This window comes from Thunnus thynnus, chromosome 19, assembly GCF_963924715.1.
Source record: "Thunnus thynnus chromosome 19, fThuThy2.1, whole genome shotgun sequence".
NCBI classification, from domain to species: domain Eukaryota; kingdom Metazoa; phylum Chordata; class Actinopteri; order Scombriformes; family Scombridae; genus Thunnus; species Thunnus thynnus.
Genome location: NC_089535.1, coordinates 26,079,616 through 26,094,749, shown reverse-complemented (window position 1 = coordinate 26,094,749; position 15,134 = coordinate 26,079,616). Strand labels below are relative to the sequence as shown.

General features: G+C 39.2%; 1 long non-coding RNA gene across 3 annotated transcripts; it reads left to right on the top strand.

Moving 5' to 3' along the window:
* The first annotated feature begins 480 nt into the window (after positions 1-480).
* On the top strand, positions 481-9,625 carry LOC137170962 (uncharacterized). 3 transcript variants are annotated; one of them, XR_010924692.1, is made up of 3 exons: positions 481-714; positions 1,015-1,166; positions 8,827-9,625. It is a non-coding gene; the product is annotated as an uncharacterized lncRNA (long non-coding RNA). The 3 variants fall into 3 exon arrangements; XR_010924691.1 differs by having other exon boundaries at positions 8,136-9,625; XR_010924693.1 differs by having other exon boundaries at positions 484-714; positions 9,348-9,625.
* The last annotated feature ends 5,509 nt before the right edge of the window (positions 9,626-15,134 follow it).

Sequence of the window (15,134 nt, the reverse complement as noted above, 5' to 3'; positions counted from 1 at the left end):
TTGAATTGTAGGGTTAATATTGCAGTTTTCAAAATATCCCGTAGAGGGCGCTAGGCGCCTGTAGAAAGGGTCCATATTCAGCTCATAGATTGTGTATAAGGATGGACGTCATGACAGCTCCCCAAAAGTGAAGCCAAAACATCTCGATCGCCCCCTGGTGGCTGGCTGCAGTATATGTCATAAATCCCGCTCCCTCCATGTTAGTGGATGGGACATGAGACAAACTAAAAAACACGTCAAATGAATTTTCCTCAAAGATGGTTTCTGTCATTTCAGGTAGTTCTTATCATGCTGATGTATGTTCAAGTGCTCAATTTTCTTGTAAGTTTGTTTTTAATTAGTTATTTCACGATATAGACACGGGGGCTGACGTCATGATTGACAGCGGTGACAGCCGCTCTCAAACCTCCGTCAAGCAGCGGGACGGCTAAGGGGGCGTGTTCCGCGGGGCCGTCATCCCGCCTCCCGACTCTACTGCGCAGACTCTGGCTCCAAATGACGTCACATAAGCAAGATGGCAGCTCCCGGAAAGGAGATATTTATGTCTGGTATACAAGCTAGCTAACATCCACTGATAAAAAAGTTGTTTTGCTTCTTAAAAGTTGATATTAAAGTTGTTCAGGACGGACGTACCGTGTTTCGGTAGTTTGCTGTTCACAAAAAGGTTACGGAGGACCAGAATTTGATGTATTGTGATGATTGATGATGTCTCCGGTGAGTGTTTTCTTTTCTTTGCTAGCTTAAACCAAACATGGTCATGACCGTGGATGGGAAAAACAGTCTGAGAAATATGTAGTGTGTAATAGAACCTCAGCACTGTAGAAATTATTGTGTGTAAGAGATTTGAATATGAAGTTTTATTGCTTCAGAAACGTTAAGTCTTGTTGCATTTTTATTTCGTGTCCTGGTTTTAAATGAGTAATGCGGATGATACAAGACTATGAGATAACTGCAAACTTTCTGCATATTGTAGAAAATTGACATTTATTGTAATTTAAACTGTACGATATGCAGGTTGGTTTCTTGTACGGTCGATTTCTGAGAGAGGACGACTGAGGATTTTCAGCGAGCGGGAGGCTCAACGAAGGCCGCTGCTGCTGCGTGTGGAGGGGCAGAGGAGCTGCTTCATGGATTTGGACGTGCCGGATTCTCCACTTGGATTACAGGTAAGATTAATAAACAAAAATGTAGGTTGCCCCTAACTGAACTAAAACTATGTAGTTGACTAAAAAAAACTTATTGACTTGACTGAAATGGATAAATTTCAAGGAGAAAAATGAAACTTGCATCCAAAGAAAAAATAAATATGGACTAAAGAAAACGTTTTGAACTAAAAATGTTACACTACCCGGGTATTAATAGAAACTGAGGAGTGGACAATTTAACTTTTCTCTTTTGGGTTTGGTTATCTGAATAGAAGCACTGAACAAAATTACTTTTAAATTATTTATCAGTAATCTTTTTTTGGGATAAATGTATTCTGCTTATTTTCACAAAGTAGTATTTGTGTCTTGCTAATTATCCTCCTCACAGGGCCTAGACTTAAGATACCGGTGTTTAACTATTTTAACTTATTTCACTATAGCAAGTAGTTACATTGACATTCTCAGAAAGGTGATAATTTTACTTTATGTTTATTATTGAGGTGGTAGTGGATGGTAGTGGTGTACTGTATATTATTGCTTCTAATAATTTACTCTTGTCATGTATGTTAATGGGATGGACAAATTAGGAACACTTTTCAATGTAATGCACTCCAACACGTGCTACGAGGGAGTTAAAACAAACAAACCATTCTTGCTGAAGCTAGCATGCATACTGACTGGAGCCACTTTCATGAGGAAGACAGATGAATTTGGGTTCAGGAAATGAACAAATGCCATTATCTGAAATGGGATGTTCAAATAGTAAACTGTCAAAGAAACTAACTATTAGCCCACAAAGACCCTGATAACCTGGTTTCTAATAGCATTTCTTTATAACATGAAATATTAATTTAGTTATTGATTGTTAAGACTTTGACACTGTCTCATCAGGATTGTGTGGGTGTTTGCTCTGATTTTGAGTGACAATGTGCTTGAAAAATAAATAAATGACACCACCACAGTCACCAGATTCTTATTTAGATGTTGCTAAACTGTGTGGTGCATGGAAATTTGTGACATCACTTTTTTCCCACTGAACCCTGCTATAATTAACACTACGCAAGTTTGAATATTGCTTCGTGCACTGTCAGAACTTTTAAATTTCAGCATTTTATATTTCTAGAAAGTGAAAGAAGGATAAGGAGAGAGGAGACAGAAGTGTTGGAGAGAGGGCAAATGTGAAAGTGGAGAAAGAGAAACAGATGCAACATATTTAAGATTTAAATAAAAGGTTAAAGTTGTAATCCTTTAAGTAAGACTGTAACTTTCTCTGAGCAACAGCAGCAGCGACCTCTGCTGCAGAGCGCTGATCCAGTAATGCATCGAGTTAGCCTCTGTGACCAAAATGGATTACACTGCTTCTCTATTGAACCATATTATTCTCGGATGTCCTCATCAAAATGCTCAACGTGTCAGTCCTCACATGCGAAATATTAAAGCCAACTGTCACAACCATTTCAAAGATAAATGTGTCAGTAATCTGGTATTATCATGAAAAAAACTGACAGATTCATGTTTAAATTCAATTAGTAACATATTCATCCTCTAATTTTAGTGCAACTCTCTAATTCAATTACAGGTGGAACTCTTCAACTATCATTTCTCAAAACACATACAGCAAATACACACATATCACATACACACACAGTATCCGAAATTAACTTTTGACTTACCTGCCAAGGGGACTGGTAGATGAAAAAACCACCGGCCAAAATAACAAATTGCCTTTTTATGTCACATATACAGTTCAGCGGAGAGCTGTGATGTTGAATAGCTGATGTTCTGTACGGTAACTAGGAGCACTTGAGATGTTCTGAGGCTAACGCTCCTTTGCCTCAGACCGTTTCGAGCGCTCCTACGGTTTTGCAGCACTGTTTAGACGCACGTAAAAAACATATGGTGCACGTGTCTACACTGTATAGGAACAAGCATGAGTAATTTGCTCTGAGCCATCATGCAAGATATTTTATTGCATGACTATTTTGGTACAAACATTTTTATTTTTTTTGAACCCTAACCATGATCTTTCCCTAAACCTAATCAAGTATTTTTTGTGCCAGACCGTCACCACAGTGTTGTTACACCATAAAACTTATTTTCTAACAGTAACAGTTAGACAAATGATGTTCTGCTCTGATTACTGCTGATCGGGGCGCCAGATTAGAAAACGCTTGTCATTTTTCCAGAAATCCAGCTATTGCGCTGCTTCTTTCCCTCGTGTTATTGTTGGACCAAAGGTTATTCTTGTCTTTCTCCGCCTCTGGATTTAATCAAAAGGGCAGCTCCACTAATAAAATTCAAAACTCCAGCTCAAAACCTGCTAAAATGATCAACAGCTCTTTGAATATAGGGACTAACACTACATTTCAATATAAATATAAACTATCTTTACGTTATAGGTTTCTTAAGGTGTTAAAGGTTTGTTTACATCAGTAAATGTTTTAAACAGCAGTAAAACTGGCAGATAGTTTCACTTCTTATGAACACGAAATGCTGATTTTCATCTACAAGTCAGTTGGTTCTAAGTTTAAATAAATTCATTCCCCATCAGTTTTGTTATGCTGTTATATTCCAAACATTGATTCATCCATCCAATAAAGATCATATAGACAGTGTGTGAATCACGATTGTTTTTATACAGACTGATAATTCATCTTTCCATCCATCATGACCCCTGTGGTAGCGATAGAGTAGCTGAGGTACTCAAGGTTTTATCAAAGTCCTGCTTGAAATATTTCATGTTCTATAGACACACTGCAGAGTTTATTGCCTAAAATTAGAAAAAATAGCAGAAAGGCAGACAGAGGAGCATAAGAAACATTTCATTGGCCTTGAAAGTAGCAAATTAATTAGAAGTTAAAAAAAACAACCCCAAAACATAACAATTCACTTAATTTTATACCTTAAAAGCCCCCTAAAATGTTTCTTATTAACATTTAATGTGTTCTGTTTCATAAAGCAAACCTGCAGTAATGACATCAGACTCCATGGGGATTTTAAAAGTTGAAATTTTATTCGATTCATCCGTACAACCAATAAAATTACTGCTGTAACACTGCTAACAGCATGTTAAATCATCTTTTTTTTTGGCTGCTATCTCTCAGTCTCTCTGTCAAATCTGCATCAGTTCCACATCAGAGGCCTCCAGGCGGACTTAGATAATGCTCTCCATATTTACAGTGGCAGGAGGATTGGGGGGTTTTGACTAGATCCCATTTGTGTGAACCTATTAGTGCTGAGCGCTCTGAGCTCCCTCTGATACGCCTCTGAGATTAGGCAATGGTATTACTGTAAGAGGATCGACTCGCCTCGAGGTGAGGGCCGAATATACGGTGAGAGAGAGAGAGAGAGAGAGAGAGAGGAACACACACAAAGACAGGAACATGCTCGCACAGATAGGACCACACACTCCCCAGAAAAAAATCAGGACCTGGCAGTGAGAGCTGGAAAGAGATGGAGAGGAACACACACACTTTAAAATGAAAAACTGAGACTAAGGACCTGCAATGATAATGATGGTAATGAGAGAGAGAGAGAGAGAGAGTGTGTGTGTGTGTTTGAGTGAGTGAGGGAGAGAGAGAGAGAGAGAGTGTGTGTGTGTGTTTGAGTGAGTGAGGGAGAGAGAGAGAGAGAGAAATTTTAAATTTAAAGATTTAAACTGTAAATCTGAAATTCTGTCTGTTGCACTGTCCTGAACATGAATGAGTTTGATTTAATTCCCTCTGTTTATTTTTATTATCCCTTGCCCCCCCTCCCAGAAGAACCAAAAACCTTTCTGGACCCGTCATGAATCAATCAATTTCAAAAGAAAGAGACCTGAAGACAGTCAGGTCAGACCTGAATACACCTGAGGATAATGGATCAAGTTGCAGTCTACCCATTGATGTATTAAAGGGGAAGTCCACTGATTATACACATCAGTGTGTGTTTCCAGGTGTTGGGGAGGGCTGCTGCATATGTGTAAAAGTTCTATAAAGCCTTTTGTGTCTCCAGAGGGAGCTATGTGAAATCTGATAAACTGCCTCACAACTTGGGGCTGAAGACAACAAATTTGAAAATGAAAAAATAAGTGAAGTTACTAGACCTCTGTAGTCTGCTCCTCATCTGTGCTGGAGGCTAACAACTCCAGGCTACATTAGCCACTACTAGCATAACACACTCAAATCTGTACAATTGAATGAAGTGAGCTGAGTTGCATTGTGGGTAATGCAAGGTTTTGACAAGGAAGGTGAATGCATGGAATAAAAAAGATGATGTCTGTTTTTGCTTCATCAATTTTGATCCTTGTTTTTTTAACTGTCCATCCTGATTCTTACAACATTATAGGAGGGCAGTGTTAGATCTGGTGGAGTACTCTTTGAAAAGAACTGGATATGTTGCCCCTTTCATGCCAGTGAGATTTGCTCAAAACTTTCATGCACTTCACAGTTCACACTCTCCATCTGACACTGTGTTGATATGACGCACCACATGATGCGAGCTGATAGAATCCTCTCAGATTCACTGGGGTATCATAAGACCCGTGGAAATGGAACAGGACTCTCCTCAAACCTATTCCAGTGTATCTAATTTGGACCCAGGTCAGTTGTCTGAAACGAGGAAACCTAGTGGGCCTTTGAGAGTTTGCCCATGGAGAAGCACTTGCAGAGATTAGTGGTGTATTTGTGTTCTAAAAGAGAGTTAACACCAGTAGCCACTGGATGCATCATCATGTCCTCTTCTAAGTGGACCGCAGAAAATTCTTCAGATGTAAAGTTGCCAAGCTTTACCATTGAACCATAGAAGAACAGGTTCAGATAAGCCAACACAGGTTTCAAGTTTATTAATAGAGTGTCATGATCAACAGTATCAAAAGCAGCTCTCAGGTCTAACAATACTAGAATAGAAAGTTTGTTTGCAGCGCTGTTGATTTTAAGATCATTGACTACTTTGACAAGATCTGTTTCAGTGTTATGATTCACTCTGAAACCTGACTGGAACATATCATACAGGTTGTGGAGGGTTAGGCATCTGTGCATCTGTATATAGACAACCTTTTCAAGAATTTTACTAATGACAGGATGGTTGGAGATTGGTCAATAGTTGCTAGTCATGGATGGGTCTAGATTACTCTTTATCAGTAATAGAGTAACAACAGCATGCTTGAGAGAAGTGGGGAAAACACCAGACTGTAGGGAGGCATTAATGATATGCAGAAAATCAACTGATAGGCAGTGAAAGACACATTTACACAGTTTTGGGGGAATAGGGTGAAGAGAACAGGTAGAAGATTTAAACTGCTGGATCACCTCGTCAAGATCACTGGAGTTAATGGGTGAAAAATTACACATAGTAACCAGGATGGTACGCTGTTGTGAGGGGAAAGATAGGTTAGATTCGCCTTTGCACAATATTAAAGTATTATTTCTGATTATATCTGGTGGGATTCATCATTTTATCAATTGTGGAGAACAAAAAGCAAGTATTATTTTTATTGTCATTTATCATTTGTGAGATGTGATTCTGTCTTGAAATTTTCATTTCTTTGTTATAGCATATAACTTTTATGTTCAGCCCTTAAACAGGATCTTTTTAGCATCCTCACTTTTTCCCCAATTCTCCAAGGAACTTTGGGTTTTCCATTGGTCTCTTTAGTTCTGATGGGAACACCGCTTGTGCAATGTGAAAATTTAAAATTAGCGGGTGCTGTTTCAATCACCTCTTTGTTATCTGTCAAGCCAGGTCTCAGTGAGCAGAATACAGTCAGGTTTATTGGCACATATGATGTTATTAAAGGGAAGGTTTTGTTAACTAAAGATGTCACACTGAGCAATGCCATTTTTAAGGCACATGTAGAGGTGTTGGTGACAGACTTAGATGTCGCAGGTTTGATATGAGTAAGATTTTCTACAAGAGTGCCATGATGGTTCACAGATTGTATAATTTTAATATGTGCCTGCTGCTGATCCTGACTGGGATTAACCCATCCAGAGGACAATCTGACTGACTGGCAGAGTCAAAAGAATATGATTTATGAAGCTAGCCAGGCCCCTTGAGTGGTTTAGAGTCTTAATCTATTGTGTCCATATAACATAACTGGCTTGTATTTTTAAATTAAATTTCTGTACTTGGGTTTTGGTGGGTGGGAGGTGAATGATGCAGTTACCTTGTGGGGGCATGGTGGGTATTTTTCTCAGTCACCCAAGAGGGCAAAGTTCATGATTGTAGAGAGCATGTGCACCCCCATGTAGTTCGGATGAAGGCCAACATGTTTGTAGTAATCACTACGATTCCAGAAAACATCAAAATTGTCAATGAAATACAGACCACCTAGTGGCCTGTAACCATTAGGATCTCCTTCCTGGAAAATAGAAGTACAGTTATGAGGAGTCTAAAATCATCCAACAGCTCAGACTGATGCTTCCGAGTGTTATTTGACCCGATATGTATGTATGTACGATTCAGGTGCACTTGGGACGTTGTTGTAGTGTACGGGGAAGTTGCTCCATGAGGTCTGAGACGTTCCTCATAATAGAGCTTCCAAGGACAATGGTTAAAGGAGGTGGGGGAGGCAGCTGAGCTTGTCCAGGTGAATGGCTGATTCTGTTGAACCGATGTTGCTACTGTCTGACAGCAACTAGACGGGTTGTATCAGTGGCTACAAAGGGAGAACCAGGGGGACCAGGTCGAATGACTGGAATAGAAACAGCAGCTGTGGGGCACGTCGCATACAAGGGGCTTTCAGGACAGCCGATGGACCAGCAGGAGAGGTAAACTTGGGCGGCTCACAAGTTGCCTCTCCAAAACCTGAGACATGTTCCGAAGCTTTCTCCTGCCTCTGACGACCACCCAGTCCGTCAGTCAGTTTTTCCATCATTCTTGGTGATGGAGAATGTTTCTATTTCCATATTCTAACTTTTTCCACCAATGGAAACAATTCCTTGATGTCTCATTCTGGTTTGTCATGGTTCTAACACTTCGCTCCTTTAATTTTGCGTGTGTGTGTCACAGCAAACCTCGGTCAGGAAGAGGAAGGTTGACGAGGAGGAAGTTGCAGCCCCCCTGGCAGAGGGAGAGAGTGCCGTGTCATAATTTATGACTTAAAAAGCATGAATTTTTCAGCACACAGTGGCAGAGATGGCACTTCATGTTTACGACAATCATTTCCTTAGTGAATGATTCATGTGGATGTGGCGCTTATGAATCTTTCAGGGAACAAACAGAAACACTGATGTTCAGAGCTCTAAACTCCTTCGATGGTCGCTGCTCCAACAGCCAAACTGAGTTTGTGGGAAATGAGCAAACAGTGAAGTGGGTGTGGGAATATAATCTCACCCTGCCTCATATTTCTTTTCTAAGCACTTCTGAGGGTCACAGGGATTTTAGTCTCACTTGACGGATATTCTTCTCATATGTCAATCTCTGGACAGTGTTGGTATATTAAGATTTTTCCGATTTTTTGTAATGGTTAAACCAAAAAATTCTGTTTGTTGATGTCCCACTGACCTGTAAGGGGTTCTGTTGCCTAGTGATTATAAAGCACAGTTGCATGAACGATGCATTAATTCTGTTAGGTCTTTAAAATCAGTTCAGCTGGATTTCATGAACAGCAGCCTAAATCAAAGACGCCTGGCTGCTGGACTACTGCTAGACTCATGATGAATGACTCACAGGAATTGTCCCTATTCTGGTTTGATTCCAGGTCTAGACGCTGGTCCTATAGTGCTGCCAACTGTTGCTGAGTCTCAGCTCCAGTCCCCACCTTCCAAAAGTAGGCCAAATCTGGCAGCAGCTGGCCCCGCGCTGGCTCACATTGGGTCTACTAATGCCAGAAAACAGTAAAATGTGTTGAGCCACAATCATCCTGACTTGTCTGGCTACCTGGGATTTTTAAGTTTGAGAGTTTGGAAGTTTTAAAATGAATAGTCTAACTGGTACCACAAATGCATCATTAAATTCACTTTTAAAAAAACAATTAAAAATAAGATAACATGATAGCTAAACAGCCAGTAATAGTTTTTATTTGAGGTGGTTCTAGGAAACGGCAGCCATCACAGCTGAATGTTGAGGCCAAGAGAATGGTTTTGATGAATTGGAAGGTTTGTTAGTGCATGTTGTTATTCTATAGAGGACTGGTTATTTGAAATGTTAAGCCTATTAAGTATGGAGGAAATAACAGTTATTTTAAGTGACAATAATTGTGTTTTCTGAGTTTCTTTTTAGAGTAAAAGAACCGACCCAACCAAGTGGGTTGAAAGATGGACCTTGCATAGGGGGACCCCAGGTCTGTGAGCCACTGGGGAAAAGAGTAGGATCCCATGGGTTAAGTGTGTTACTTTCTTTTCTGCCACAAAAGTATAAAGCAAACAGGTCTACTCTTATAGCTTATTCATCTCCCTTTGGCTCAGAATGAGAGGGCAACAGTACTGTAACTTCTCTGTAAATATACTGTTCTAAGTGTACTGCTATAAGTGAAATAAAAATTCCAAAAAGCCACACAAGAGTGAAATGTTCAAGCATTACTGGGCAAATATTACTTCATCTTAAGTTAACAGCAGCATTTTAACATTAGCAAGGTGTGGGAAAAACTGAATTAGAAGCATATTAGAGATTCCCATTTCCTTGAATGAGAAGTGTGTCCAAACTTTTGACTGGTACTGTATGCATTATACTATTAGAACCTGTTTGACATGGTTTTATAGAGATAACATAAATGTTAGCTTGTCCAACATCACCTTCACTTAATGTAACACAACCAATTTGTAACTTCATGGTAATTTCTTTCACACCTAGCACATTACAAGAAAGAATATTATAACCCTATAACTATACCCTATACCCTATACAGCCCTATATCTGCGGTTGTCTGTGAGTGAATGAGTGCCTGAGTGAATGATGAAGTTTCACCATTGGTCGGCCGGCCGTGTTGGAGTTTCCCCACTGGCAGTTGCTCTTTCAAAATGCAAGAAGATGTAAGTGGAGGACAGCAGCGTGAGGCAGTGTGACAGTGTTTCCTGCTCTGAGCTCTGACGCTCTCAGCTGGGGTGTTAAATGCAGCAAAATCAGCTAAATTCCTGTTCAAGACACCAGTGTCTCCTCTTTTGCCATCCAGTGTGATAGACTCTCTAACTGAACTAATACCAGGACGCACACTTTTTATTTCTCTGATGTTTTCACATCACAATCGATGAACAACAGCATTAAAATAGAATCTTGCGGGTAAAACATGCGACTCATGTAGCTGTTATATCAGTTTAGCATCGGGCAGCTGCTCTGAAGGTGTGCTTGATTTGACTGTAATTGCAGTAATTGGGTGGAGATAAGCCTCCCGAATTTGCACCTAAAATGCTGTCAAAACTTTCATTTACAATTTCCACTGCAGCCTCCATGATCATCAACTGGGAAAGAGGCAGAAAAGAAGACAGATACGGACATGAGGGAGAGCCATTGACTGTATATAAATATGGACGACGTGTTTCCACTTCCTGCCGCTATGCAAAAGTGAAGCCACAATATCTCCTTTCTGGGAGCTTCCATCTTGCTTGTGTAACATTTGCAGCCAGAGTCTGAGCAGTAGAGTTGGGCGGCAGCTCTCAAAGCTGTCAATCATGACATCACACCCCCTTTTTATATCATCAAATATCTAATTAATTATAATTTCACACATTAGCCATACACGGTCCAACCATATAATAGGTTTTGACCTAGTCTTGTTTACTTGACAAAAAACATTATATGAATGCAACTTCAAGTCTTAGCAGAGAAATGTGAGTATTTTCAAATCTGGTTAAAATGAAAAAAAAAATGAAAAAAGAAAAGAGAAAAAAAGGCTGCTAACACTTCTGAGGACTTGCACACATTTTTCAGTTGCTCCGTCTCTGATGACAAGTTTTAATGGTACAACTGAATGAAGTAAACCACCAGGCACTTAGGAAGGACTTATATGGGTTAATGAAGAGTTGGTGCAACCCAATCCTGGTGAGGAATCGACTTTCAGTTGTACAAATCTGCATGCAAACATATTATCATCCTTTTCTTTGAGTTCGTACTTGAGATGGTTTTGGATTGGTTGGATTTGGTTCCTTTTACACATCAGGTACACTCATTATCACTAATACATATTAGCTACTAAACCTTAGATTATGATTAATGCTGATATTATGGTATGGTGTAGACATGCCTCCCTAATTTTGTATAGTTGTTTATTTGTGTATAATGCTTTATTCTTATATGCATATCCTGCAAGCTGCAGTTCCTCTAAGGGCCACTAGATGCTGCTCCAAGGAAACTCAGGCAGTGTAGAAGTGAACGGGGAAAATGGTTTGAATTAATTGGGGTGGTTCAGATCAGGCATGGGCCAAAATTGTCTTGTGCAGTTGTCCATCATACAGAGTGACATCCTTCGCTGCCATAGTAGCCACTGCTCTAAAGCATTGCAACAGCCACAGTTGGCAGCAATCACAGCTCTGCTACATTTTGTGCTGCTGCCAGCCAGTCTCTATGACTGTATGATTTGATCAGATTAGAGGCAGTTGGGCATGTAAGTAAACGTGGCTAACATAGAACCAGGCTATTATTAGTTAATATAAAGATGTTGGAAAAGCCACTCTCACCCTGATATTCACTGTCGCTCCTCTGCTCAGTGGAACCATGTCCTCCTTTAAAAATCACATTTATCTGTTGCCTGGAAGCTGCAGTCGCTTGGTGGAAATCTTTCATCTTGCCTGTGTAGTGCCCTTCAGAGGGCCCTACCGGCTGTTTGGATTTTAGCCAAGGTTACTATAGAAACACACAGAGGGAGAAGTGCAGAAAAACAGGAAAAGGCTTGCTCATGCTAATGGAAAACATGCTTATTGATTCCCACAAAAAAAAATCACACATTTTATTTTTATTTTTTGTTCATGTGTAACCTCTCCTTATGAAAGTGACAGATTTAATGAAACAGAGTATATACACTGATTTATTGTTCATACATTGGCTGTTTGTTGAATTGATTTATTGACTAAAGACACACACACACACAAAATTTAGAACCTAATTTGGGATAAATAAATACATTATCCCTTTGAGAGCAATGACAACTTGAAATTATTAAAATGTATTCACATTTAGTTATGTTCTTATTGGTGTTTCTCAACAAAGTTGATTAAATTAGTGTGATGTGTGATCTTGTGACTTCATCCAATCACAGGCTGACACTTGGGGTTTTGCATATGTGTGTGTGAGAGGCCTCAGAGGAGCGTTATTCTCTTTGAGGTGAGTTTGATATTCATGGCAGACACCTGCACAGATCACAGCTGAAAAATTAAAATCGCGTTGACTGGGAGAGTATGGAACCAACGAATGAACAAACGAAGGAACAGATGAATGAATTAAAGTGTTGATCAAACGCATTAAAGTAAAATGTATATTTGATTGAAGTCAACTACATTGAATGCATGCAACATGCATGTTTAAAAAAAAATAAAACATGAACATGAATTAATGCATGCATGAGCGAGAGAGTTAATGAATGAATGGATGAACAAATAAGAGACAGCAAACGAATGAATAAGTAAATGTCGAATGACTGTGTGTGAATGAAGTGAACAATAACAGAAAATTTAGCCAGACAGTTGTGCTCATTCGCTGATGGCTCCCATCATTTTTGGAGAACACCTAAATTCTACCTGGAGAAGGAGAGAAGGATGAAATGTGTAAAACTCAAAGTGAGTCAGACTCCTGACTGCTGAGTTACAATCATTTAAATTGATCATGTTGTAGTAGTGCCACCCACAGGTGACATGCATTCAAATTGTGCAGGATTTCTCACAGTTGTTATGTTCATGTGTCATCTAAATTTGGTTGCAAGTTTGTAAGGTTTCCAGGAGTTGGATGGCTTTTTTTTTTTCAAATAGGCCACACTTGCAAGAAATCAATGCATTTTTGGACTCATCTAAAATATGAAGACATTTTGTCAGAGCCAAACAAAATAAAATAATTTATAAATGTCAGGATTTTTTGGTTCTTTTGTAGTTTAACACACAAAAAAATACCAGACAAACGCAGACTATCTTCCCAGGAAAAAAAGCAAATGTCAAAAAATTACATATTTTTACTTTCAAGTGACAAAACCCCTTTAGCAGCTGTAGGAATTATGACTCTTGTCCATCAGGAGCAAAGGAGAAAGTTGGGTGATGTTACAGAGCCACAAAGTCAACAAAACATTGGACAGGAGACCTAACTTTCCCTTATCCTAACCTAGTCATCTCTGACATAGTCATGCTGATGCTGATACAGGCTGCAAGATCAGAAAAGCTTTTACGTGTCGTTCTGAAGGGCAGTTACTGTGAAACAGTCACAAAATTAAATGTACACAAAACAGACAGTATGCAGACCTAATACAGTTGATTTCTAAGTGTGCTGTTGATGCACATTATTCTCCCACAATGCAATGCACAAAGGTAATGGAGGAACTGCTCACAGCTGGAAAACAGTAAAACAGATTGTGGTTGGTTGCTCTTTCTTTGTGAAGTTTAATTAGCAGCCACATTCTAAAGATGCTGTTTGATGTCTGACTTCACACCTATAATCATTTCCTATTAGTGTAAAGTGCTAAAGTATGTTTTAATTTTTATATATATATAAAATATATAGTCCTTTTTCATCTACTGACTGCTAGAACAGTATTCTTTGACTAGTATGCTGTATAGAATGCTTTGAAATATGAATTTTGGACACTGGTGTCTCCAGCTGCCTTTTCACCTGCCACTTTTGTAGTACTTGAACACATACTGGGGATGTCGGGAACAGTAATAACAAAAAAACAAACATTAACCATAGCATTGTCACATCATAAAACATTTGTATTTTTCAACAGTATATTTGTAACAGTATTTGAAGACACAGACAAATAATGTTGTCCTGCTGATAGGGGCGTCGCTCTGGAGTGCATAGACCAATGACGCATTTTGTCTTTTAATTTGGAGGCCTTTTTGGGTTGCATAGACACACACAGACGGCAATAAACAACGTCTGTTGACACAGCACATATGATAAAAAGTGCAGCAGTGACCCACTGGATCTGTCAGGTTTGTGTTTTAAAAGAATTGCAGGTGGAGCGAACCTGCCCTCATTTATCACCTCTGTAGTGTAATCTTGGAATCATCACACAGTGTTTTTTTTTTTTTTTTTTTTTTTTAGAAATTTATGGAGGAAAATCAGAAGTAAGGGACTTGGCAGGTTTGCAGGTCATTTCTCATTTACATACATATTTAAATACAGTCTACACTGCACTTCACTTCTAGAATATTTTGGGATTTTGCTTTGTCGTTTTTTTGCTCTGGATTTTAGCCATTCATCATTGAGCTCATGGGTCTCGTACATCATAGAGATTTGGAGATGCAATTACATTAAATACGCTCTGTACGCTAATCTGTGTGTGAGTTGGTGGATTCAAATAAAGCATTTAAAATGTGTGTGTGTGTGTGTGTGCAGCTGGGAGGAACCCCTGCAGGGCTGGATTGCCCTCTTCTACCTGCAGACACGGTTTTTGGTTTAGGTCTTTATAGAATAATGCCAACCTTATTTTTTAAGTCATAATTACAAGAAAAAATCTGATTATTTTTCTTCTTCAGTGAATGATGCTAAAGAAAGAACAATATATAATAAGACTACATTATAGCTGCAGAATGAATGCAAAGGAACACCTTTCCCAGATAAAATGCTCCCTTAAGACTTCTACTTTTTCCATTAAAATGCTTTGTCCTTTATGTTTAACCCACACTATCATACATTTCTTGGATATAGCCGCTAATTTCTCACAACATTTAAACTCCCTTGGCACTCTTTGTCTCCCGAGGTTTCTGACTCTGAATCTCTCCCTCTCATATTCAAATACAACTGCTTTATTATGATTAAACATTTGTGATATTTTGTCCCATTTAGCTGGAATAAGTCGGTCCTCATTTTAGCATGTGGGGCCCCGCTGGGAATCGGACCTTCACCCTGGCCGTGTTACTGCCTTGCTCC